General features: G+C 45.1%; 1 protein-coding gene across 1 annotated transcript in view; it reads left to right on the top strand.

The window, feature by feature from the left end:
• The first annotated feature begins 2029 nt into the window (after positions 1 to 2029).
• The window catches only part of ADD2 (adducin 2), a 110763-nt gene continuing 88649 nt past the window's right edge, over positions 2030 to 24143 (top strand). Inside the window, exon 1 of the mRNA XM_021087396.2 lies at positions 2030 to 2352. The gene's annotated coding sequence lies outside the window, so the exon portion shown is untranslated. The remainder of the gene's footprint in view (positions 2353 to 24143) is intronic.

The following is a 24143-nucleotide window of genomic DNA, read 5'->3' on the forward strand; positions in this document are numbered from 1 at the left end:
TACCCTGGAGTGGAATTGCTGGGTTACACGGTAGTTTTATTTGTAGTTTTTTGAGAATTCCCCATATGGTTTTCCACAGTGGTGTGGCAATTTTCCTTTCCACCAACCATGTAGGAGGATTAATTCTGCTTGTAAAGTAAATTTTTTTGTCTCCTCTGAGAGGCCATGTGTAAGGTTAGGGCTCAGCTATGGAGCCATGGTGCTTGAGTTTGCATCCTGGCTTGGCCACCTACTAGCTGTGGAACCTTGGGAAGTAACCTAACCTCTCTGCGCCTCTGTCTCTTCATCTATTAAATAGGATAATAATATTTCCATCCTCATAGCGTTCTTGTAGGATAATGATCAAAATGCAATGGCAGGACCAAACAAGAGTTTGCTATTATTAGTTTGAGAAAGCTTAAGGACACACCAGGAAGAGAAAATGTTGAGTGATGAACATGACCAAGGGGATTTATGAAACCTGCTATTTCTAGACTAAACAAAAATTCTCTTCCCTTTTTGGGTTCTGTTTTAGAAAAGGGCTTACCATACCTGTGATTTTGGGGCTCTGGAGAAGGCAGTTCCAACTTCTCAGATATTATTGCTCAGCACCAATAGTGCTCAGGCCACCTGAGTGTCTCAATAAACATGTCATTTCCTGGTTCTGGCCAGACAGACTTCAGGTCCTGGTGGCTGAGCTGCTTGTAATTCTAGCAGATTTTGATGAGAGAATGGGGAGAGGGCTTCTGCTGAGTGATTCTGAGGATGAAGTGGGAACGGATGAGAAGCACTGAGTGGGGAAGTAAGGCTAGAGACCAGGGGTTGGAGGGGCTGGGGGAGCTAGAGAAGAAAGGCAAAATTCACTCTGGCCCCTGAAATGCAGTGCTTGCCAGGTGTCCTAGGGCTTTTGTAGTGGGCACTTTCTTCTTTCCTACACTGGTAGTAGCTCAAGTACAGTCGCATTTCTCATACGTTAGTTTTCAAAGGAATCGTTAGGAATGCTTGTTAAAAACATGGGTTTCTGGCCCCAGCTCCAGAAATTCTGATTCTGCAGCAGTGCTGTAGTGGGGTCTGGTGATTTTTATGCGGCTGTGTTGCCCCAGAACCTTGAGGGAGCAGAGGGGCCATGATCTGGATGGGGGCAGTGACCAGAGGCTTTTCTAGAAGCTGTACTTGCCCTGCCATCACATTTTTAAAAACATCTGGCATGAATGTTGATTTAGGGGAGCTTTGGGGTTGATGGAGAATATGAGGGTCTAAAGTCCCAAGCTGCCACCCGACATCCCTCTTCTCTGAGGGCCACACATTGAGAAACACCGTCAGAAAGTAGAAGTGAGAGTTGCCTTAGGTATACTACCATTTTACAGAGTTAAGACAATAAGGCCCAGAGAGGTTAAGTGACTTCATCAGGGTCACACAGCTAATTACTTAATGGGAGGTCTGAGACTGTAACCACGTATTCTGGTGCTCCATCCAGCTGCCCATTCACGAAACACCTGTTCCTTCTGGGGTGGGAGACTGGGGAGAGGAGGGAGTGAGAGGAGGAAATAGTGAGAATTGGAGGGACCTGGGCCCATACATAGCCTAAGAGGGTAGGGCAATAGCAAATATTTTGCCCACGTGGAAAACGGAATCAGCATTAGAATAGGGATTAAAAAGCCTTGGAATTCAAACGGTTGAACAATTGCTATTAAAATCACTAATTGAATTGGTCTTCTCAAGGCAAAGTGTCCTTTCCAGACAGGAACAAGACTTTTTCCTATTTAATCCCAGGAGGATACATCCTCTAACAGAGCTCACGTTTCAGATTTTCTTCCGAGCAACAACATGCTCACGTTGGCTCTTGGCTGTTCCGAGCAGCTCGCGGTGCGGGAGTGGCCGTGGGCAGAGGGCCTGGGCGGCGGGACTGCGGCAGCGCGGGCGGCAGGCTGCGGGCGGGGGCACTGCAGCACGGCGGCCCTCGCTCGGGTGGCCGGGCAGCGGCCCGCTAGAGGGGGCGCTGTGGGCACCGCCAAGCATTCTTTTGTCAGCGCACACGGCCAAGAGAGCTCTCATTTCCTCCCCGCCTGGTGCGGGAAATGGATTTAATTCTGACAGCACGGCTGTAAGGGACGAACGGCAACGAAAGCCTTTTGTCAAGGAGTAGCAGCCTCTGTTGTCTGTAATTACCGCTGACGCGGAGAAGCTGCATTGCTGGTGGAATTCCAGGCAGCTCTGGCGAGTGCGGGGCTGCAGGATGAGTAGAAAACATTGCCCTGACGATTAGCTGGGCTCATTTATCGAGCAGATCCAAAAAAGAAAAACAACAGCCAACAAACCAAACCCCACAACCCGCAGTGGAAGACCAGAGATGGATAAGATGCCGTGCAGGAGGTAAGCCCATCTTGGGAGTGGGCGCCGTGGGCTGGCCTTGGTTTTGTTTATTTTAATCGAATTTGAGACCCCTACAGCATCCTTCCACCGAGCGGGAGCTGGTTGGTCCAGAACGGTGAGCTTGTCTTAATGAGTGCGATGCAGCCCTTACCCGCGGCTGTGCTTTATGCCTAAAGGTTTTTGTTGCTGATGTAACATTGGAGGTTCTTTGGAAAGCCGGGCTTCCAAGCTCTGGCCTCTGCCTGGGGACAGCCGGACCCACTCGCCCGGAGCGCAGCGTCTGACAGGTGGGGCTTTCTTCTCGGTCCAGGCGGGCAGGCGGGCCAGCGGGCGGCGAGCTCCGCCGGGCGGGGCCGCCCCTCCCGCCCCTTCGCGCTCGGCCGCCGCCCTCCGGGGAAGCGGCGAGGCGCGCATGGCAGGGCTGGGCGCGCTCCCCCGGCCTCGCCATCGCTGAGGCGCCGCGCTCCGCCGCAGCTGCGGGCGAGCAGGTGCGGCGTCGGCAGCCGCCTGCACTGGGAGCAGGGGCGCGGGCACGTGAGCGGACCCGAGTGGGTTGAATTTTTATGCGACCGCACCAGTTTGGAGGGAAAAAAAGGCCACTGTCCCCGAGGAGGTCCGGCCAATCTGTTCATCTCTTAGATTTCATCGTCCCTCGGCTCTTTTCCCCTGCCTCCCCGGCCCTCCAGCACCCGGGAGGAGGCCGCCCTCCACCAGGGAGGCGGAGGACAGCGTCTGCTTGTTTTGAAATCGCGACCGTAGTCAGTCTACCTGGTGTTGGGGGGGAAGGGAGGGGCAAACTGCTTTAGGATGCTGATCAGGCGCTCGGGTCTAGCCTATTGTCTTGCCTTTTCTCCCCCTTTCTCTTCTCTAATCCCCACCCCCTGCCAAAAAAAAAAAAAAAAAAAAAAAAAAAAGAAAGAAAGAAAAGAAGAAGAAGAAAAGGGGGGGGGGGGAGGGAGAGAGAGAAAAGAAGGAGGAGGGGAGAAAAGCCCCAGCCCACACCCTATCAAATTCTTTTGAAAATTGTCATTTATCTTTGACACTTGATTATTACCCATCTGTTTCTCTACACCCACTCTTCCCTCCTCTTGCAGTTTGTCGGCTAAGATTCAACTGACTCAAACGAACCTTATAAATACTAGAAATCAAATCTGTTTCCTAAATGGACATTTTGTGCTTTCTAACCCCAAATTGCAGCAGGAGCAAATGATGGGGGAAGTAGACGCCCTTCTTCCACTTCTAGGGTGTGGAGCTAGTAGAGATCCATGAGATATTGAACTTGTGTGATGAGGGATTAATGGGGTTTGAAAATGAGGTTTCATTTTAAGGGAAAAATAGTTGGTAACCTTTGAAGTGAGAGTGTTTTAAATGAGTTCAGATGAGGGGAGATAGCTGTGAAGTTTCAGACTTGCAAGTCACTCCTCCCACTGACATAGGAAGAGTCTGTGTTAGAGATGTTTAAAATCTGTTTAGGCTATTTAATATTTCTACTTTGTAATGTTCTACTTTCATTCCGTAAAGTGATCAGATTTTCCCAATGCCTGTGGACCAAAATCTTGCCTAGGCCTCTCTGGCTTACCCTCACTCCCTGCCCCCCCCCAAAAAAATAGGGCACAGTGAAAGCAAACCCCCATTATTAGTATACTGTCAATACCCTTCAGAGAACCACTAAAGGTAAATCACTCTTTGATCTGAAATCCATACCATTTTTGTAGCAAGCCCTATGTTCTTTCTTGTCCACCCAGTTGTCTCACCCGATTAGAAATGTGCTTGTCACAAAATACATAACACTGCCTGAAACGACACACTGCATGTGCTTCTAGGCTTGAGTTGGATCTACTTCAAATATCAATATGGTGCTGGAATGAGCAAATCTCAGCTATTCTTAAGTTTACAGATGATTGAATATGTTTGTTGGCAGAGGGTTTAGGGTTAAGATTTTAAATACACATGAAAAGACTTATAAATGTATTTATCACCCCTTGTTCTACAAGGGATTTAAGATGGTTTACAAGGATTCATAAAATAGAGCAAGGCGGACTAACATAGAAGTAGATGGGAAAGAAAAAGGAAGTTAAAGGCAGAGACATAAAGGTGTATTAAGGAGGAGGCTAATACAAAAATACAAACATATGAGGGGCAAACAGATCTAGCTCTGAGCTTTCTAGCAGCTCATACGAAAAGGGAACTTGACCAGCCCATCAGTCATAGCTTTATTTATTCACCCACTTGTTCACTCTCTTTTTCACTCAACAAACATTCAGTGAGGACCTGCTCCACACATGTTCTGTGAGAAGTGCCAGGAACAAAGGGGTGAGGCAGACAGATGTGGTCTCTGCTCTGAGGAAACTTATTGCCTAATGCAAGAAAGGGACGTTCAGGAAGGAATCTCTCCCTCAAATGAATATCTGATTACAAGTTGTGATGAGCTGTGCAGGAAGAGCACGGAACACAAAATATCACATGTCCAGACATAAAAGCACAACATAAAAACTTCTTCAGAGAAGCACAACAATTCTATTTTTTTTTTTTTTTTTGGCTTTTTAGGGCTGCACCCATGGCATATGGAGGTTCCCAGCCTAGGGGTCCAATCAGAACTGTAACCGCCGGCCTACACCGTAGCCACAGCCATGGCAACACAGGATCCAAACCACATCTGTAACCTACACCACAGTTCACAGCAATGCTGGATCCCCAACCCACTGAGCAAGGTCAGGGATCGAACCCGCCACCTCATGGTTACTAGTCTGATTCATTTCCGCTGCGCCACAACAGGAATCCTGAACAATTCTTGATTCTGAGAGCAGAGAGGAACTTTTTTCAGATATGATGTAGTGTTTGGGAAGACATCTTCAGTCGTGTCCTTGTCAGACACAAGAGTAGATTTCATTCCGCTGTTTTTATTTAGAGTGTCCCTTGGTGTGAGGGATCCTGATGGTCATAGCACAGGTCCCTTAGACCTGTGGTTTTGTTTCCATGATAATCTTACATATGTATATTGAAAACATGTTCGGGATCATCTCGATGGCAACCCACAAACCAGTGCTGACACCTCTTTTTGCCTCTGCATCTTCCCACGTGGGCCAGGGGCAGGCCTGGTGGCTGGAGCCACAGCACAGATGAGGGGGAGGGGAGTTTAAACAGAGACACATGGAGAGAGAGGTGAGTCCAAACAGGTCACAGGCTCACCAAACTCAAAAGCACAGTTCCTGGCGACCACGGCTATACTGGCAAGGAATGGAGCTCTCAGGCCAATTCTACCTTCCCATGGACCAAGCTGCAGCAATTTATTAGCTGCAGGTGTTGTAGTAAAAATGCAATGAAAAAGTTGTTATTACTGGTCTTAAAATAATTGGATTAGATCTCCATTTAATGCAGCTTTAGCAACCTCCCAATAAGTACCTTATGTCCAAAGCAATGAAACGGGCAATTTGGTGGAAGGGTTAAGTGGAGCCAGACTGCCTGACTTCAAATCCATTTTTCTGCTTACTAGCCGTGAGGCTTTGGGCAAGTTACTCAAGCTCTCTGTTCCTACCATAATATGTGGATAAATATGCAGTATTGATTTCCTAGTAAGATTGTGAGGATTAGAAGTATTACATGTGAAAAACTTGGAGCATACATGTGTTGAATAAATGTTAGCAGTTAATACTATTTTTGTTAGTGTGAAATGGCACTTCATTTATGTATTTCAGGATGGTTTGCTACCAGAATTTTAAACTGTGATACATGGATTATCTTCAAGTAGCAAGCACATTTTTGAAGTTATTAATACTGATTTGCATTGTTTATGTATGTCTGTGTTAGTATGTTGAAGTAAAAATCCAGATTATGAGAACATGTAGTAACTAGACCTGAGGATCCATCTTTCTGTTTTTAAACCCAAATGGTATTTTACTTTTAGCAAAAAACAATATTCTCTGTTGCAGTAAATTGATTTTATTACCTTGATATTTTAAAGTTAGATGTATTTATTTGCACATTCATTTTGGCATTCTAGTTATGTAAAAGCTATAAAGTGTAAGTATTGAAGACTGGTCTTTATGAGGGTACATATTTAAGTTATATTCTCATGAAAGTGACTTAGGTCAACCCTTGGTCTGCAAGATATTTTTTTCCTTCAAAAGTGATTTCTGTATAGTTTGGGCATTTTGAGTTGTGGGCAAGGACAGACTCAAGATTCTTGAAATAGAATTTTGAATCTCTCAAAGGGAGACCACAGCCCCAAATTTGACTCCATTTATCTTTTTTTTTTTTGTCTTTTTGCCTTTTCTGGGGCCGGTCCCGTGGCATATGGAGGTTCCCAGGCTAGGGGTCTAATCGGAGCTGTAGCCACCAGCCTACACCAGAACCACAGCAACGCGGGATCTGAGCCATGTCTGTGACCTACACCACAGCTCACGGCAATGCTGGATCCTTAACCCACTGAGCGAGGCCAGGGATCGAACCTGCAACCTCAGGGTTCCTAGTCGGATTTGTTAACTACTGAGCCACGACAGGAACTCCGACTCCATCTATCTTGACTGCCACTGTTTTAGCTGAAAGAATGTTAAAGCAGTAATACCAACAATTGCCTCTGTCTTCAACAACAATAGCAAAATCCCTTGGACTTGAAGAGCACCTTATGGAATGGCAAGCTTTCCATAAAAATTCATCCTGGCCAATCTTCCAGAATAAACTACCAATGAAAGATTTGCCAACGTTATTGAATGAAGTGAAAAGAAAGTCTCTTCTCTGTGGAGTACGATGTATGATTGTAAGGATTAAAACAAATTTACCGAGTATATTGTTCAAATCTATTTTAAAATTCTCTTGGTACCTAGGTGACCTGTCAGAGATTACAAGAACTATGTTAGCCTCCCACTATAATCGTGCTTTTGATGGCTCTCCTTTGATATGCACATATCATAGACATATGCGTTTAATTCAGGGACACACACCCAGAGTTCTATTTGATGGTATGTTACTTAAGACCCTGGTTGCCCAGGAGCGATGGGTTTCCTGGGAGAGGGGACTTTTTGTGCAAAAACCAGGACAGTGCCAGGCAAAGGAAGGCAGGGAACTCTATGCTAGTTTTAGAGAACAGGGAGAGAGCAAACAATGGGCCCAGAGTCTTAAGGACTCTCCACGAGAAATGGTGCAGATGGTGCCAACCATCATCAGCCAGCCCCTGATTCAATAAGGAACCCTCCTGGGAAGAGGCAGGCCTGTTCTCCAGTTGTGTCCTGGAATAATCCTCAAGCTCAATGCACTAGGCCTGGATGGGCTGTGGTGTGGCTGGCGGGTAGGGGAGGGTATAAATCAAAAGTCTCTAGGGGAGTTCCCTTGTGGTGCAGTGGGTTAAGGATCTGGCATTGTCACTGAAGCAGTCTGGTCACTGCTGTGGTGCAGGTTCCAACCCTGGCCTGGGAACTTCCACATGCTGTGGGCATGGCCAAACAAGCAAACAAAAAACCAAAAAAAAAAAAAAAAAAAAAAAAAAAAAAACCAAAAAAACCCTAAAAGGCTCTAGAGACACTATCATCATCATCCAACTTGAGTGGCTGAACCCTCAGTCTTGAGATGTGCTGAGGGAGCTCCCAGTAAAGCTTCAAACCAGGCGGGTTTGCATTAACCCAACAGTTGCAGCTAAAAGATATAGGCGTTCTCTTGTGGCTCAATGGATTAAGGATCTGGTGTTGTTGCTGAAGTGGCTCAGATTGATGCTGTGGTGTGGGTCCTATCCCTGGCCCGGGAATTTCCACATGCCATGGGCATGGCCAAAATAAAAATAAAAATAAAGGTACAGAAGTACATAAATAAATGCCACTTGGCCCAGCAGTAAATATCCCTAACATTTGATCTGACTCAGTCCCTCACCCCACAGGCAACCCAGGCAGGACCTGGAGGCCAGGGAATTTAGGATGTGGTTGCCAGAAAACAGATTTTGGGGCTCTGTACAATATCTGGAATGCTTTTCCCTGGGCCCAGCCTTGAGGTAGCTGGAAAAGACGAATTATGCCAAGTAGCAAATCCCTCTGGCTTCTGTGAGTGGCAGCTCGAAGGCCTGTTTGATACCCTCTTGCCCCCCTCCGGCTGATTTGACCAGGCATGGACTTGGAACCTCGGGGCTGATAGCCATATTAGGCCCAATAGGGGAGGGGCAAGGCGAGGAGACAGCAAAAACTCCCTCAAACAGACAGGAGAGAGATCATAGGTCAGCCCCCTACTCCCCTTGTCAATTTGGAGAGGAAGCTGCTTGACTCCCGTGAGGTGGCCACAGAGATTGCAGTTCTAGTAGCTTCCATGAAAGCCCAGCTAGACTTTGGTCTCTCTGTTGAGGCGGCTGTCCTGCCCCCTGAGGGTCTAGGGTGCCCGGGGGTCCGTTTCACACAGCCATACCATCTGCTAGAGCTCTGGCTTACTCCAGAACCTCCCACGTGTCTTCCCTGTATCGAGCCCGACCTCCCTCCATCCATCCGCAGTGAGCTTTCCAAAATCAAATCTTGTCACCTCTCTGCCCTCAGGATAAAGCCCAAATTCCCTGCCTCCCTCTATTGCTTTCCGTCTCTTTCCTTCACACCTGAGCCCTGGTAGGCTGGGCCATCTTTCTGCACACGCCCTTGCTCCTCACCTCCCCACCTCTTACAGGCCCTTTCCTCCACCTGCCATGCCAACCAAATAGACAGACTTCCAGCAAACCTAATTAAAAGAAAAAAAGAATGATACTAGAATTGAAATATGGACTGAAAGGAGAGAAGAAGAGATTTGAAATCATAAGAACACTATGCATTATTGTATCCTAACATATGTGAACCTCTTGATAAAATGGTCAATTTTCACAGAAAGTAGGTAGTGCCAGCATTTACTCTAGAAATTGCATGTCATGTTGCTGGATGGGAAGAATCGATGTTACAAAGACACTGATTCCTCACAGACTCTGCCATATGGATGACAGTCTTCCCGGTAACGAGAAGTGATGCAGACTTTGTTCCTATTTTTATATTCCTGCAATAATTTTCGGTGGAATTTTGAAAGGGGTGGTTAACTGCATATGCTCAATCATGAATCATTCTATTAAAGGGAAAACCAATACATGTGCATTTAAATGTCATTTATAAATTGTTTTTCTCAAAGAAAAATGAAGTTATTAAACTCTGAAATACATGAAGACAGAGTTTCATTTAACGGACATGCTTTTCCATGCATATTACTTTAATGAATGTAAATGTCATCACATTTGCTCTCTTTACTTTGCATGGAGCTCATATAAGGATTTCTTGGCTTTCATGTCTAAAAATCCATGGTGAGAAGACACCAGAAAAGTGAGGGCAGGTTCAGTTCTTTCCCTCTTCACTTGTGTCAGGCGGTGGAGCATCTTTACTGATCATCTCAGCCTTCCTTTATTTAGAATTTATTCTCTTTCCCTCTGTTTCTCTTAGATCTTTCCAACACCCTCATTTGTATCCTAAATTAGCTACATCTGTTACCATAGTTATGCAGCATCCAGCTTAACCCATTCCATGCTTGTTCCCTCTGTATACGGTACAAGACTTTCTGTCTTGGATTTCATGAAACATACCATTATTTTCCTTTCTTCATCACCTGTCCCCCATTTTTACTGTTTTTAAGGCAAGGCACGTGTATAGTTAGTAACTCTAATGGGACCGAAGGGCTTCCAATGGAAAGCAACAATCCTTGCCTTGCTCCACATCCTTTATCCACAGGCAAACCAATTTTAGCTGTGCTTTCCATGCTCTATAGCTACTTCCGTATCTCTAAATAATATGCATATGTTACTATTTCTGAATTTATCAACTGCGATCATCATCTGGTGACTAGATCTAGGATTTCATATCTTTCGCAGGGGCTTCAATATCTCAATCCTTGAATCACTACCTGGAAAAAGCTTCCAGGGTGATGTTCAAATAGACTGTGTTACCCTGAGGACATCAGCTCTAGTGTGCCCCCTGCAGTGTGTGCAGATTCTCTAAGAAGACTCACCCAGAGGTGAAGTTGATAAATTCAGAAAGTGTTTTTAATAATTACATTGAGGAGTTCCCACTGTGGCTCAGTAGGTTAAGAACCTGACATAGTGTCCATGAGGATGTGGGTTCAATCCCTGGCCTTGCTCAGTGGGTTAAGGATCCTGTGTTGCCACGGCATAGGTCACAGATGTGGCTTTGATCCGGTGTTGCTGTGGCTGTGGTGTAGGCCTGCAGCTGCAGATCTAATTCAACCCCTAGTCCTGGAACTTCTGTATACTGTAGGTGCAACTGTAAAAAAGAAAAAATTACTTTGGCACAAAAGGCATAACCTATACTCACCTGGGAAAACTGCAGTCTACTCTGAGGCTAGGTGATGAGTAGTACTTGGGATTCCTTATGGTGTGTTCTCTAATTTTGTATATTTTCCAATTTTTCCACAATTAAAGAATGTCTGCTGTTCTGTTTCATACTGTTTGCTCTTTCATTCGATCGGAGCCTTTCATCTTAACCATGATGTTAAACATTAGTCAACTTCAAACACAAAATGAAAATAGCTAGAGGATACTAAGTGACAAATCTATTAGGGTGACTTATAATAATGGGATGCAAATCCATAAATTCTGCAACTGGGACACCCAAGAAGCAATACTTAATTAAGCTGACAATGTTATAAAGCAGATCTATAGCTTTAGTTATGCAAGGAGCCTCGTTTTTATTGTTGTGGATTGGGTTCATCAGGATTTTACAGATGGGTGGTGCAGCCCCAGAAAGGTCAGTTACACTGGGAAATGAGAAGGAGGGCAAAGAAGGTGGGGCTCTGATTTGCAGAGTGAGCCTTTGAGCTAATCTGTAACTATCTTGGTGGCTCTCCTATTGGAGGTTCTCCATTCCATTTTACCCACTAGAATAGTCTTTTCAAAGTTATTTAGATTTTGAAAAGAGGTCTCCATTCCTGCTTTGGAATCCTCCTGGTACACCATCGCACAGTTCAATGTGTGTTTATTGCCACACTTGTAAGGTGGTGTGGGTGGGGCCTTTGGATGAGGCAGCAAGGGTGGGCTCTGCCTTTCAGGATGTCAGTCATTTTGATTCAGCCAATCAGTGGGCCAGGTGGCTGTGGATGTGGAGGTCCTTTGCGGCCTATTCAAGAAAGGGCTGAAAGGGATGCCTTCCCAGCACCCAGATGGCACCTTGAAATGAGGCTACCAGTACCAGGCAAAGTACTGCATCATAGGAGGGTTTTTCAAGGCTAGAGGGTCAGCCTTGAAAGATCAGAAACTAGTTCTTTAAAAATGGTTTGTTCTGCTGCTGTTTGGGTTTCTGGTATTATTTACTACTGTGTCCCCCACTATTATATAGAAGGTCACATTTAACTTATTGTGCTTTTTAAAAAAGTCAAGCTTATTAAGATATTATGTATGTGAGTTCCCACTGTGGCTCAGTAGGTTAAGAGCAACTAGTATCAGGGAGGATGCAGGTTAGATCCCTGGCCTCGCTCAGTGGGCTAAGGATCCGGCATTGCTGCAAGCTTCAGTATAGGTCGCAGATGTGGCTGGGATCTGGCGTAGCTGTGGCTGTGGTGTAGGCTGGCAGCTGTAGCTCCAATTTAACTCCAAGCCCAGAACTTCCATATGCCTCAGATGTGGCCCTAAAAAGAGAAAAAGATATATTATGTATGTTATATATGATACTATATGCTATGTATATGCATGTACTGTAAAATTCACCTTCCTTAGATGTATAGTTCTATGGATTTTGACAAATATATACAGTCATGTAAATACCACCAAAATCAAAATAGAAAAAACTTCCCACATGCTCCTTTGTAGTGAATCTTCTCCCTCTACCCACAGCCTACGACAAGCACCCATCTGTTTTGGGGTTTGCCTTTTCCAGAATGTCATGTAAATGGGATCTTACAGTGTAGACTTTTGTGTCTGACCTCCTTCACTTGGCATTTTTGAGATTCATCCATGCTGTTACAAATATTAATAGTCCATTCTTTTGATTGCTGAGTAATAGTCCTTTGGATGGGTATACCACATTTTGTTTAGGCATTCACCCATTAAATGACATTTGGGTTCTTTCCAGTTTTGGATGGTTGTGAATAAAGCCACTGCATGTATTGGCTTACAGGTTTTTATGTAAACATAAGATTTCGGTTTTCCTGGGTAAATACTTTGGCATGGGATTTGCAGTGTGGTAAGGGTATGCTAAACTTTATAAGAAACTGCCAAATGGTTTCCAAAATGACAGTACCATTTGGCATTCCCACCAGCAAAGTGTGAGAGTTCTAGTGTCTCTGCACGTGTTGTTTTTGTTGTTTTTATTTTATCCATCATGATAGGGGTGGGGTAGTATCTCATTGTGTGTTCCTTTTTTTAAATGATTGGAGTATAGTTAACTTACAATGTGGTATTAGTTTCCGGTGTACAGCAAAGTGAGTCAGTTATACATATACATATATCCATTCGCTTTTTAAATTTGCATTTCCCTAATGAGCCATTGATCCACTCAACATGTTTTCTTTTGCTTAAATGCCACGGTATCTCTTTTTTGTTGTTACTTGTCTTTTAAATGTGAGCAAGGCTCTGCCATTCTAAGGTAAACTGGAAAGGATGTTTCCTTAGCCTCAAAGGGAGAGCAAAAGCATAACAGGGGGAGGAGTGGGGGAAATGTGGGGAGAGTTGCTAAGAGGAAGGTGATGTCAAGAGCTGGGGTACCTGATCTTCTCTGCTGCGCAGGCTGCTTCTGGAGCTCTTCTCTAGAGGATGCTGTGGTTTGTATTATGAGGGGCTACTCTCTTAGGGAGGGAGAGAGGAGGGAAGATGGCTATAGCGTTGATTCCATTTTTAAAATGTGCTTACTCCAAGTTTTGATCTTTACACTTTTAGTCAGTCAGTACCTCTATAAGATAGATACGTTAGGGCCACAGAGCAGCCTTACTGTTCATTTTGGGGGGAGGGGAAAGGAAGGTTAAATAAAAGAGGTTCAAGAAAATGAATATTTAAATTTGATCTATATTGGGACTTGAGATGTTTGTACACCCATGTTCATAGCAGCATTATTCACATTAGCTGAAACATGGAGAAAATCCAAATGTCCACCTACGGAGGAAGAAAAATGTGTTTTATACACACGGTGGAATACTATTCAGCCTTAAAAGGAAGGAAATTCTGACATATGCTACGACACGGATGAACCTTGAGGATGTATACTAAGTGAAACAAGCCAGTCACAGAAAGGCAAATGCTATATGACTCCATTTACCTGAGGTACATAAAGTAGTCAAAAATCATAGAGTCAGAAAGTAGAATGCTGGTGGCCAGGGGTGGGGGTAATGGATGGTCATTAGTGGTTATAGAGTTTTATAATGATTATAGAGTTATGGAGTGTGTGGTGGTGATGGCTGCCTAACATTATGAATGTGTTTAATACCACTGAACTGTATCTTAAAAATGGTTAGGATTGTGTGTTCCTGTCATGTGGCTCAGCAGTAATGAACCTGACTAGGATCCATGAGGATGCGAGTTCCATCCCTGGCCTTGCTCAGTGGGTTAAGCATCTGGCGTTGCTGTGAGCTGTGGTGTAGGTCACAGACACGGCTCCGCTCTGTCATTCCTGTGGCTGCGGCATAGACTGGTGGCTGTAGCTCTGATTTGACCCCTAGCTTGGGAACTTCCATATGCCTTGGGTGTGGCCCTAAAAATGAAAGGAAAAAAAAAAGAAAGTTAACATGGAAAATTTTATGTATATTTTACAGCAGTAAATTTTTTTTTTTCACTGTGATTGAGGTATACTAGCAGCAATGAGTAATTTATCACAGTGGTAGGTAGGTTTCTGTGGTTTAACTACGAATATCAGTCAGTCGGTCCACAAGGGTTTACTGAACCCCATCTGTGTGCAGCTACCCTTCCGGGTGCTGGGAATGCTGGGGCAAACTAGGAGGCCACACTCTAGGAAGGAGAGAAAGACAGTAAACATGCAAATAAATGAATGGTGCTGGACACTGATACCTGTTATGCAGAAGATAAATTCTGGTAACCAGCGGAGAGTGACCAGAGGAGGCTGCTTTAGCCAGAGTAGCCCGGGAAGGCCTTTCTGGGTGAAATTGAGTTGACTCACATGGGTTAGTGGGATTGGATTGGAGAGTGAGCTGCATGACTGCAAGCATTTTGTTCTGCTATTTGAGACGACACCATTGGCTGAGAATGGGGAATGAGGAGGGTGTGGGGGAGATTTAGGAGGCTTGAGGAGAAATAAGAAGGTGGGAAATGATCCTCTTGAAGAGCCTACACGGGCAAAGGGTGGGTTGCCTGGCAGTGTTGAGAAATTGTTTGAAAGGCAAGGAGGGAATTGTTGAAATGAGTCCAGTCCATCTGGTTATATACAAGGGGCAAGGGCTAAGAAGCACGCCCGGAGCAGTCATGTTGGGGTTAACCAAAGGAGGGGCCCTGCAAGGTGAGAACAGTGGAGGACAGAGGGACAGAGGAGTTAGAGGGGTTTTGCAAAGTGGTTAATTTAAGCTAGAACAGGAGGGATGTGAAGAGTAGGGGTTTGGGGTAGGTAGTGAAAAGCTGAGTTGAGGTCCTGGAAGACACTGAGTTGCTAGAGGAAGGATGTTGGAGTCAGCGGGCTGGAAGGGGATGGTCGAGGAGCAGGATGTGAACTCCAGATGTTGGGGGTGGTGATCTGGTTGGTGACAGCAAAATCTAGGGTGTGTGCCTGTGGGGGTGGGTGGCTGAGGCTGGGGTGGAAGGAGAGAGAATTTCTAGAGGCCAAGAAAATGTGAGGTTGGGTGGATTGCTGCATGGGTGGGAGGTTGAAGGGGAACTCGTCAGCAATGGTAAGGATATTGATGGAGGGGAAGATGCTCAGCCAGGAGCCCAAGTCATCAGTGGATGAGGGGAGTGACCTGGGAGAGGTAGGGGACAGTTGAAAGGAGGGTGGGTGTGTCCTCCCAAGTCCATGGGGTTTTTGAAGCAGTGGAAATAGATGGAGGTGGCCATAGGGTACAAGGAGGCTGTCTATACTGCACCCCAGCGCTGAGTATGTGGGATGTGTGCTATGAGAGAGTGATGTGTCCAGGAGAGAATCCGACTCTAGATTTTTGATTCTGGGGATCACAGAAATGGGGTTTATGTAGCTGGATGAGGGGATGCTGCGAGGAATCATGTGATTGGTCAGTGAGACTGGTTTCCAAGCAGGAAGGATGGTAACAGGGAGGCATTATTGACTTTGGGCTGGATCAAAACTCAATTAAAGGCAATTCACAGTAGCCGGTGTTGTTTACCAAAGTACCAGTCTCGTGAGGGATCTCCTAGCTGTTCTCCTGAACTGTGAGATGAGGAAAAATGTCCTCCCTTGAGGCATCTTGTGTTTTCACTTCGGTAATTCCTGTGTCACACCCAGCCATAAATCTCAGGGAGGGGACAGAAGGCATCTGTCCTTTCATATCACCTTCTCTGGCTCCACAGAGACTCCTTGTCTGGCCTTGCTTTGCTGATGGTGACCTTTAACATAATAAAATGCTTACGGGAATAATGAGAATGAATGGATGGAGAAGATGCACTTTCTCATAATTAATGGCTTGTGCATTAGGGCAGGACGTTTTTGGAGGAATGAGGTATGCTAAGGGAAAGCAGGGGTGTGGGTGAGGGTGGCGGTTCTTAAACACAGAGCCGAAAATCTCAAAAAGCACACCAATGACCTGGCAGCCCTGAGGCCCTTACTTTCCCACTCTCCGAAATGACTAACGCACTCCTCCTCTCTTTACAGCTCCTTCCCTCCCACCGCACCCACCTTGCGGGCTGCCTCTGACTTCATTGAGAAGCCAAAGCAACAAGCCAAGTGGCCCTGCTTCCATCAGAGGCCATCCTTCCCTCTGGGTTCTGGCCCCTTCCCTGTCACCTCAAAAAAACATGGCTCCAGTCTCCGTTTTTCTGACTCATCACCTTCTCGCTCTGTCTCTCAATGACCACATCCCCTCTGGCATTCAGGCCTGCCCTAGTATCTCCTCCTGAATCATCTCAGCTACTGCCCCACCTCTCTCTGTTGTCAGCAAAACTCTAAAAAGTTGCCTTTCCTCCCTGTCTTCCTTCCTCTTCCCCACCTTCTCCCCTCAGGCTTCTGTCCTCTCTATACCACTGAGATTACTCTTGTCAAGGTCATTGGTGACCTTCCCATGGCAGAATATAATGGCCTCTGCTCTGTTCTCATCTTACCTGCCCTGTCAGCAGCATCCCACTCTGTAGTTGACCACTTTCTGAAGCAGTCTATTGTCTGGCCTTGTGGAGCCCCTCACTCTCCTGGTTTTCCCTTAGCCTCACAGGCTGTCCCTCCTCTTCTTCTGTGTGGTTCCCTTCAGCTCAACCAGACCTCTAAATGGGGGAGAGCCCCAGGGCTCTACCCTGGGTCACTTATTTTCCCTACAGACTCCACCTAGGAGAGCTCTGCCAGGCCTTAGCTTTAGACTCCATTTAAATGCTAATGACTCCAAAATCTCTCTTTTCCCCAGAACTCAAGTTTAGGGCTTCTCAAACTTTAACATGCATGCTGATCACCTGGGGATCTCGTTCAAATGCAGGTTCTTGAAGTTCCCAGGCTAGGAGTCATATTGGAGCTGCACCTCAAAAAAACATGCTGCAGGTCTACACCACCGCCACAGCTACACTGGATCTGAGCCAAGCTGATCTATAACCTATGCCACAGCTTGAGGCAATGCTGAGCAAGGCCAGGGATTGAACCTGCTTCCTCATAGACACTATGTCAGGTTCTTAACCCACTGAGCCACAAAGGGAACTCCAAAATGCAGATTCTAATTGCATTGGTCTGGGTGGCCCTATGGTTCTGCATGTCTAACAAGCTCCCAGGTGATGCTGGCACTGGTGGTCTTGGGATCTTTGAGTGGTGTTAAGTGGTGTGTCTACAGACTTGTAATCCCAACTGCTTCCTTGGCATTTCCACTCGGATGTCTTACAGGCATCTCAGACCAAGCCTCATATGACCCTGCTAGAGTGCTGGAGTTCTCTCCTCACACCCGCTTTGCATCCATCATCGTCCTAGATGCTCATGCCAAAACTCTTGGAGTTGTCCTTAGTGTCTCTCTTTTCCTTATTTTCCTATCCAATCCATTAGCAAATTCCATTGGTTCAATCCTCCAAAAGGTATCCCAAATCTGTCCACTTGACTCCATAATAAGGGTAGTAGCTGGCATTTATTGAGTACTTTCTACATGTCAGGCTATGTTAGTGATTGCTATAGACTAAAATGCTTATGTCCCTCCAAAACGCATTTGCTGAAAACTAATGTCTTGGTATTTGGAGGTGAGTAGGTCACTTGGGCAGAGCTCTCATAATGCAAAATAGTGCTATGTATGTCCTTACATATTTATTTCTTTATTTTTAGGGCTGCACCCATGGCATATGGAAGTTCTCAGGCTAGAGGCTGAATCAGAGCTACAGCTGCCAACCCATGCCACAGCCACAGCAACGCCAGATCTGTGACTTACACCACAGCTTGAGGCAACGCTGGATCCTTAACCCACTGAGCAAGGCCAGGGATTGAACCTGCATCCCCATGGATACTAGTTGGGTTCTTAACCTGATGAGCCACAGCAGGAACTCTGAAGAATAGTGCTCTTATAAAGAGGTCTCAGAGAGCCTCCAGAAAGCTCCCTCGCTCTTCTTCCGTGTGAGGACGCAGTGAGAAGACAGCTCTCTAGGAACCAGGAAGCAGGCCTTCACCAAACACCCAATCTGCTGGTGCCTATGACCTTGGCCTTTCCAGCCCCCAGAACTGTAAGGAACAAATTTCTGTTGTTTGTAAGCCACCCAGTTGAGGGTGTTTTGTTATAGCAGCCTGAGTGGACTAAGGCAATACTATATGATTTTATTTATATGTACTTAAAGTCTTGTTATCATGACACCCCTATAAGGAGATGGGATTGTTAAATTCATTTTTTTTTTAGGTGAGAAAAACTTATAACCAGGTAACCTATGGTTATATGCCTATGGTTTATGACTTTAAAAAACCAGTTCATTTAACTATTTTCCTCCTTTGTTGTAAATATAGTGCTATTGATATAAATAGAGAATTAAGGAGGCAGTGTCTTATTTTAAGGTTTCAGTGTCCTTGGTAAGCACAAATCACATTACAAATGTCCACAGGCAAATGTCCAAATGGCAGGTGTGTGTTCAGAATTTAAAGTCTCTTTGGCTTCCTCAAGCCCTTTTTGACAAGGGCTGTTTGCACTTAAAAATATTTCTGTCTGATAATTACAATATCATGCTGCACCTTTTGAAGACATTGTGTCTTTCATGTCCTTGTGAAAAGCAGGGATTCTTTCATTTCTCATGACATCACTGCATTTTCTGTAACCAGTGGGCTCCATTGAGAAAATAACCTTCCAGCTCCAAGATGCATTCCTTTCCCATGGTTTCTGTGCATTGATCAGTTTTGAGAGTACTGTACTCTGTTGGTTCTCACGCTTACAAACTATACGAAACATGGCTGGAGTTCAGGAAAAAGCAACCTACATGGTCAAGTAGATGGCAAGTGGTTCAGGTGGAGAAGGTCTGAAGGATCTTGGGTTGTTTAAATTGGAGGAGGGCGGGTTATGCCACTACTTTGCTATATTGTGCATTTTTAAGGAAGTCTTTAGTAAATTTGATCTTAAAATAAAGACACCTTTTGTAATGCGAATAATTTTCTTCGTTTTATAAGTGTGAGTTTCTTTTAGGAAAGGGAGCCAAACCTTCATTAGCTAGTCATTTCTATGACACCTTTCTCTAAAGAATCAATATGCCAAGGCAAACATTATCCTAAACATAACATTTCATTCCTTTTTCTGGTTTGGTTCAAAGAAACATCCTAGGAAGTAAGATTCCTATTTATCAATGAACTCAGGAAAGCTAAAAGGAATCCCAGCCAGGAGCAAGGACCTGCCTATCTGTCTTTTTGTGTCTAACATGCGTCAGATGTCACATATGTGGAACGTACCACATTGCTGCTGGAGTTCCAGCCTGTCTGATCTTTTAGTCTGTGCCCCCTCCCCTGCCCCCAGCTCCCCCCTCCAACCTCCCTGAGTCATATGTTCAGGCAAGTGTAGCTGGGGAACCCTGGAGGGGAGATGGTCATTACAGCAGATCTGGTTCCCAACAAGCTGCTCTTTGGGGCGTTTCTTTCTACATCTCCCTTTTTTAGTGGCAGAGTTTTCAAGAGGTAAGAAGGAAAAGAGGTAAGAAGGCTATAAATTCTTGTCAAGAATCTATCATATGGTGGAGGAGATGGGTGGGGCTGAGGCTGGCTCTCTCGGCAGCCAGGCCTCCATCTTGATTCTCATCTCTGGATACAGGGGAAAATTGCAACAATTTAAACTTTGTTACAATGTTGCAAAGAATATTAGCTTCTTAGGGTCATCTTTTAAAATTTTTATTTATTTTATTTTTTGTCTTTTTATGGCCGCACCCACGGCATATGGAAGTTCCCAGGCTAGGGGTTGAAGTGGAGCTACCGTTGCCAGCCTATGCCACAGCCACAGGATCTGAGCCACATCTACAACTTACACCATAGCTCATGGCAATGCTGGATCCTTAACCCACTGAGCGAGGCCAGGGATCGAACCCTAGTCCTCATGGATGCTAGTCGGGTTCATTAACCACTGAGCCATGACAGGAACTTCTCCTGGGGCCATCTTAACAAAAGTACTACAAACTGGATGGCTTAAAACAACAGAAATTTATTCTTTCGTAGTTCTGGAGGGTGATGTCTGGAATCTGGGTGCCAGCGGGCTCTAAGGGAAGAATCGTTCCTTGCCTCTTCCTGCCTCCTGCTGGTGGCCCGAAATTCTTGGTGTTCCTTGCAGCTGCATCACTCCCATCTCTTTCTGCATCACCACCTAGCCTCTCCTCCGTGTTTGTGTGTCCTCTGGGCCTCTATATGTCCAAATCTCCTTTTCCCATGACAACTCCTACCACTAGATTTGGGGTCCATCCCAATCTATTATGACTTTATCTTGACTTTTTGCAAAGCCCCTATTTCTAAATAAGGTCATAGTCACAGGGTTCAGTTGGGAATGAATTTTGGGGAGCCACTCACTATTCAACATAGCAAAAGTTAAAATGGTTTTGTTAACATTTGCTAAGAATTTACTTGTGCCCTACAAAAGCAGCTTGTTTACTTAGTCCAGAAGGGAGGGAAAGGAAAGAGAGAGAAAGACAGGGGATGAGGATCCTGGAGCACTGCTTCCCAAAGTATATCCGGGGGAGCACTATTCTCAAGGAATGTAACATGAAAATTTCCAAGGTTGAGTTCCCTGGTGGCTCAGTGAGTTAAGGATCTAGAGTTGCTGCTACTGTGGTTTGGGCCAAATCCCCGGCTGGGGAATTTCTCCATGACATTGGCACAGCCAAAAAAAAAAAAAAAAATTTTTTTTTCCATGGTCAAGAGAATTTGGAGGACCCTGTGTTTTAGTCTCCTCTTGAAGCATCATCAGGCATCGGATATAAAATGTTGGGGAAAGTCCTATAACAAAGACTGGGGACCTGGGTTCACCCTACCGACTCCAGTTTATGGGACATGGAATTCTTTGCCTGTGTTAACACATAATATTGACTAAGAGTTGCCTCCATCTTCATGAAACAGAAACCCAGCCATAGCAGCTTTGTCCAATAGGGTTCATTTCCTTCACTTTGAAAGTTCAGAGCTCGGGTGCCCAGGGTTGGCGCAGTGGCTTGTGATGGCATCAACATGCCAATCTCCTTCTGTCGCTGCTCTGCCATGCTTATCAGGTAGGGTTCTTTCTCTTGGAAGTTTGCAAGCCATTACTCCATTTTCAGTCTCCCAACTCCCTTTCAGACAGAGAGAAAGAGGAGGAAGTGGTGAGGGAGAAGGGATAGTATTTCTATCAGGAAATCACACTTGCCCAGAAATTCCCAGCAGATTGCTGCTTACACATTATTGACTAGGACTGTATCAAATGGTTGCTTCTAGCTTCTGGGAAGGCTGAGAAATGCAGTTTTATTTGTTGGGCATGTTGCACAAAATTGGGGTTCTGTTAGGAAGAAGAAGGGGTGAATGTGGTGGGGAGGTGACCAGGAGATCACCCTTGTTAAAAATTTGTCCCCACTACCCTTCATGAGAGAGTGCTTCCTACAGAAGGTTTTTAGCAGCAGCCCCCAAGTTTAATCCTGCCAAATATTTTCACTTAGTATAACACAAGCAGTTTAAGAGTGCCTGCACTCGTATGGCTCCATGCTACACTAAGTACCTTTTAAATTATTTAATGACTTGATGTGTATTTGCACTCCTAAACTAATTTCATTTTCTTTAATGTGCTCTAATGGATTTTGGAACTTCCCTCTCTACAACCCCAAATCCCTTAAATATACAGCTGCCATATTTAAAGGAATATACTCAGAATGCCTGGTAGAAGCACCACAGGTTCTTCGGGCCAACATTTCAACAGAGACATCTACCTTCTCAGAGACAGCAGGTGCTGCCTGTGGCTCAGGAAACCTCATCAGTGGCAGGGGTCTTCAATGACAGCCACTGTGGCCCCTCATTCTTATCACCGGGGGAGCCAAAGCACATACCTCCACTTCCAGGGAGGATCTGCAGGGAAGAGCCTCCTGGAGGAGAAGGTGCCTCTGCCTTTCCTGGGTGTGGTCAGGGAGAACACGCCGGCAGGGGGAAGGAGGTGAGTTATTGCAGCATAACCTAGCTTAGCCTGGCGAAGACAGTAAACAGTGATGTCGAAGATACAGGGACAAACAATAGACTTCAATAGAGGAATTTTGATCTCTGCTTGGATTTGTGACATTTCTAATCTTCCTCTGCAGACTAGTGAGGAGGAAAGGACCCACATTATAAGGCAATCAGGTCATCAAACCTGAGAAGGGGAATGTTCTTCACAAGTGAAGGCTCAGTGGCCTGGGAAGGAAAACAATCATAGAGATTATGCCATTTTTCATTTTCTTCTATCAATACAAGCTCTTTCCTTCGCTGTGGGTGGAGATAACCAATCTGGGATGCTGGGATGTCAAAACACCTGACCTGGTTGTTTTTTTTTGTTTTGTTTTGTTTTTTTTCCCTATCAGCAAAAACATATCATGATTTTTTAAAAAAAAACCTATTATAATTTTATACCATTATGAATTTCTAAGACAGCACAGGTCACAGTGGCCTCATATCCAGTGTGATATGAAGGCAGAGACTGAAAGGAGCAAATGTCCTTGCACCATTTTGATAGTTGACCTACTGTACAAAAAAGAATTTCAAATTGCAATCTCCCAAAGGAAACAATTTGTTTATCATTGAGTAATATTTAAGAAAGGTCAGTCTAAATTTTAAGTGGTTCCAAGCCACTGACCCCTAAAGAGACACTGTCCTTGGAATTTAATATGTGTGTAGAAGGTATAAAGAAAAGGGGAATGAAACAAAAGAGAATGAGTTTCTCTTGCTTGAGTGATGGAGCTCCAGGTGCTGTGGTATGATGAGAGCACACATGGCATGCTGGGAGAACACGTGGCATGCTGGGAGAACACGTGGCATGATGGGAGAACACGTGGCATGATGGGAGAACATGTGGCATGCTGGGAGAGCATGTGGCATGATGGGAAAGCACATGCCATAGAGCTCTGGATTGTAATCTTGAGGCTGGGCTTCCTTGTTTGAATTGCCTGCTGAACTCTTCATTCCTGGAGTGCAGAGACCATTTACTACATGTTTGCTTCCTCCTAGCACTTAGCCCAGAGCCTCATTTGGTCTCTAAGAGCTATGAGTTGAGTAAAGTCATCAGGAAAGCACTGATGCCAGGGTAAATCCATCCAAAAATGTTTGTCTCATCAAAAACATTTGGCTCAGATGCTAATCTGGCAGCCCCAGGCTGTGCTCAGTGGTGGGAAGCCCAGCCTTGCTGCCTTGCAGTAAGGTATGGATGAGACCGGGAACTCTGGAATTGCAGGGAAATCCCAGAGGCCAAGGGGGCCCAGTGGTTACTCTAGGACTCCCCAGCTAGTAAACTACCAAATAAAGACTTGACCCCAGGTATTTTGACTCCTAGGCCAGTGATTTCCCATCTCACCCCAGTCTGGGGCACGGCAGAATAAGAGTGAATTAGAATCCCGATTGTCCGCGCTTACTAGCAGTATGACCTTGGACACACCTCTTCACTTCTCTTGCTCAATTTTCCTCCTCTTAGTGCACCTATTGTTAGAATTAAAGGAATGATTGCATGCAGTTAGTGCCTGGCCCCATGAACTGTTTCATAAGTGTTAGCAGCTCCCAGCTCTATTACTACTAATATTTTTCATATTTACATCTACTTTGTAAAAAAAAAAAATTTAACTTCAATTTTTATTTTATGGCTGCTTTCATAGCATATGTAAATTCCTGGGCCAGGGACTGAATCTGAGCCAAAGCTGCAACAATGCCAGATCCTTTCAATCCACTGATCTGGGCTGAGGATCAAACCTGCATCTCTGCAGAGACCTGAGCTGCTGCAGTCAGATTCTTAACTCACCAGGCCACAGTGGGAACTCCACATGTGCATGTCTTTAAGGTTCAAGAATGGAAAGGAAGCTGAGTAGTATGCTAGGCACTGGAAGAGAATTGTCAGAGAGACTTACCGTGATAAGTAATTCCACTCCCTACTGATGATGCTGGAAGGGCTTGGAGGAGAGGCCTGTTCATTCTGCTCAGAGATCAGAGAAAACTTCACAAGGGGTTGATGTCTGAGTTGGGCTTCACAACACAAGATGAAAACACCTGCTTAATTTGATTCCTTCTTGGTAGAATCTTTTTAAGCACAAAAGCTATTTTTTA

The sequence above is a fragment of the Sus scrofa genome, chromosome 3 (genome assembly GCF_054392235.1).
Source record: "Sus scrofa isolate SSC_HxYL_T2T_F1_AM1 chromosome 3, Sscrofa_HxYL_maternal_Yorkshire_Landrace_v2.0, whole genome shotgun sequence".
Lineage (NCBI taxonomy): Eukaryota > Metazoa > Chordata > Mammalia > Artiodactyla > Suidae > Sus > Sus scrofa.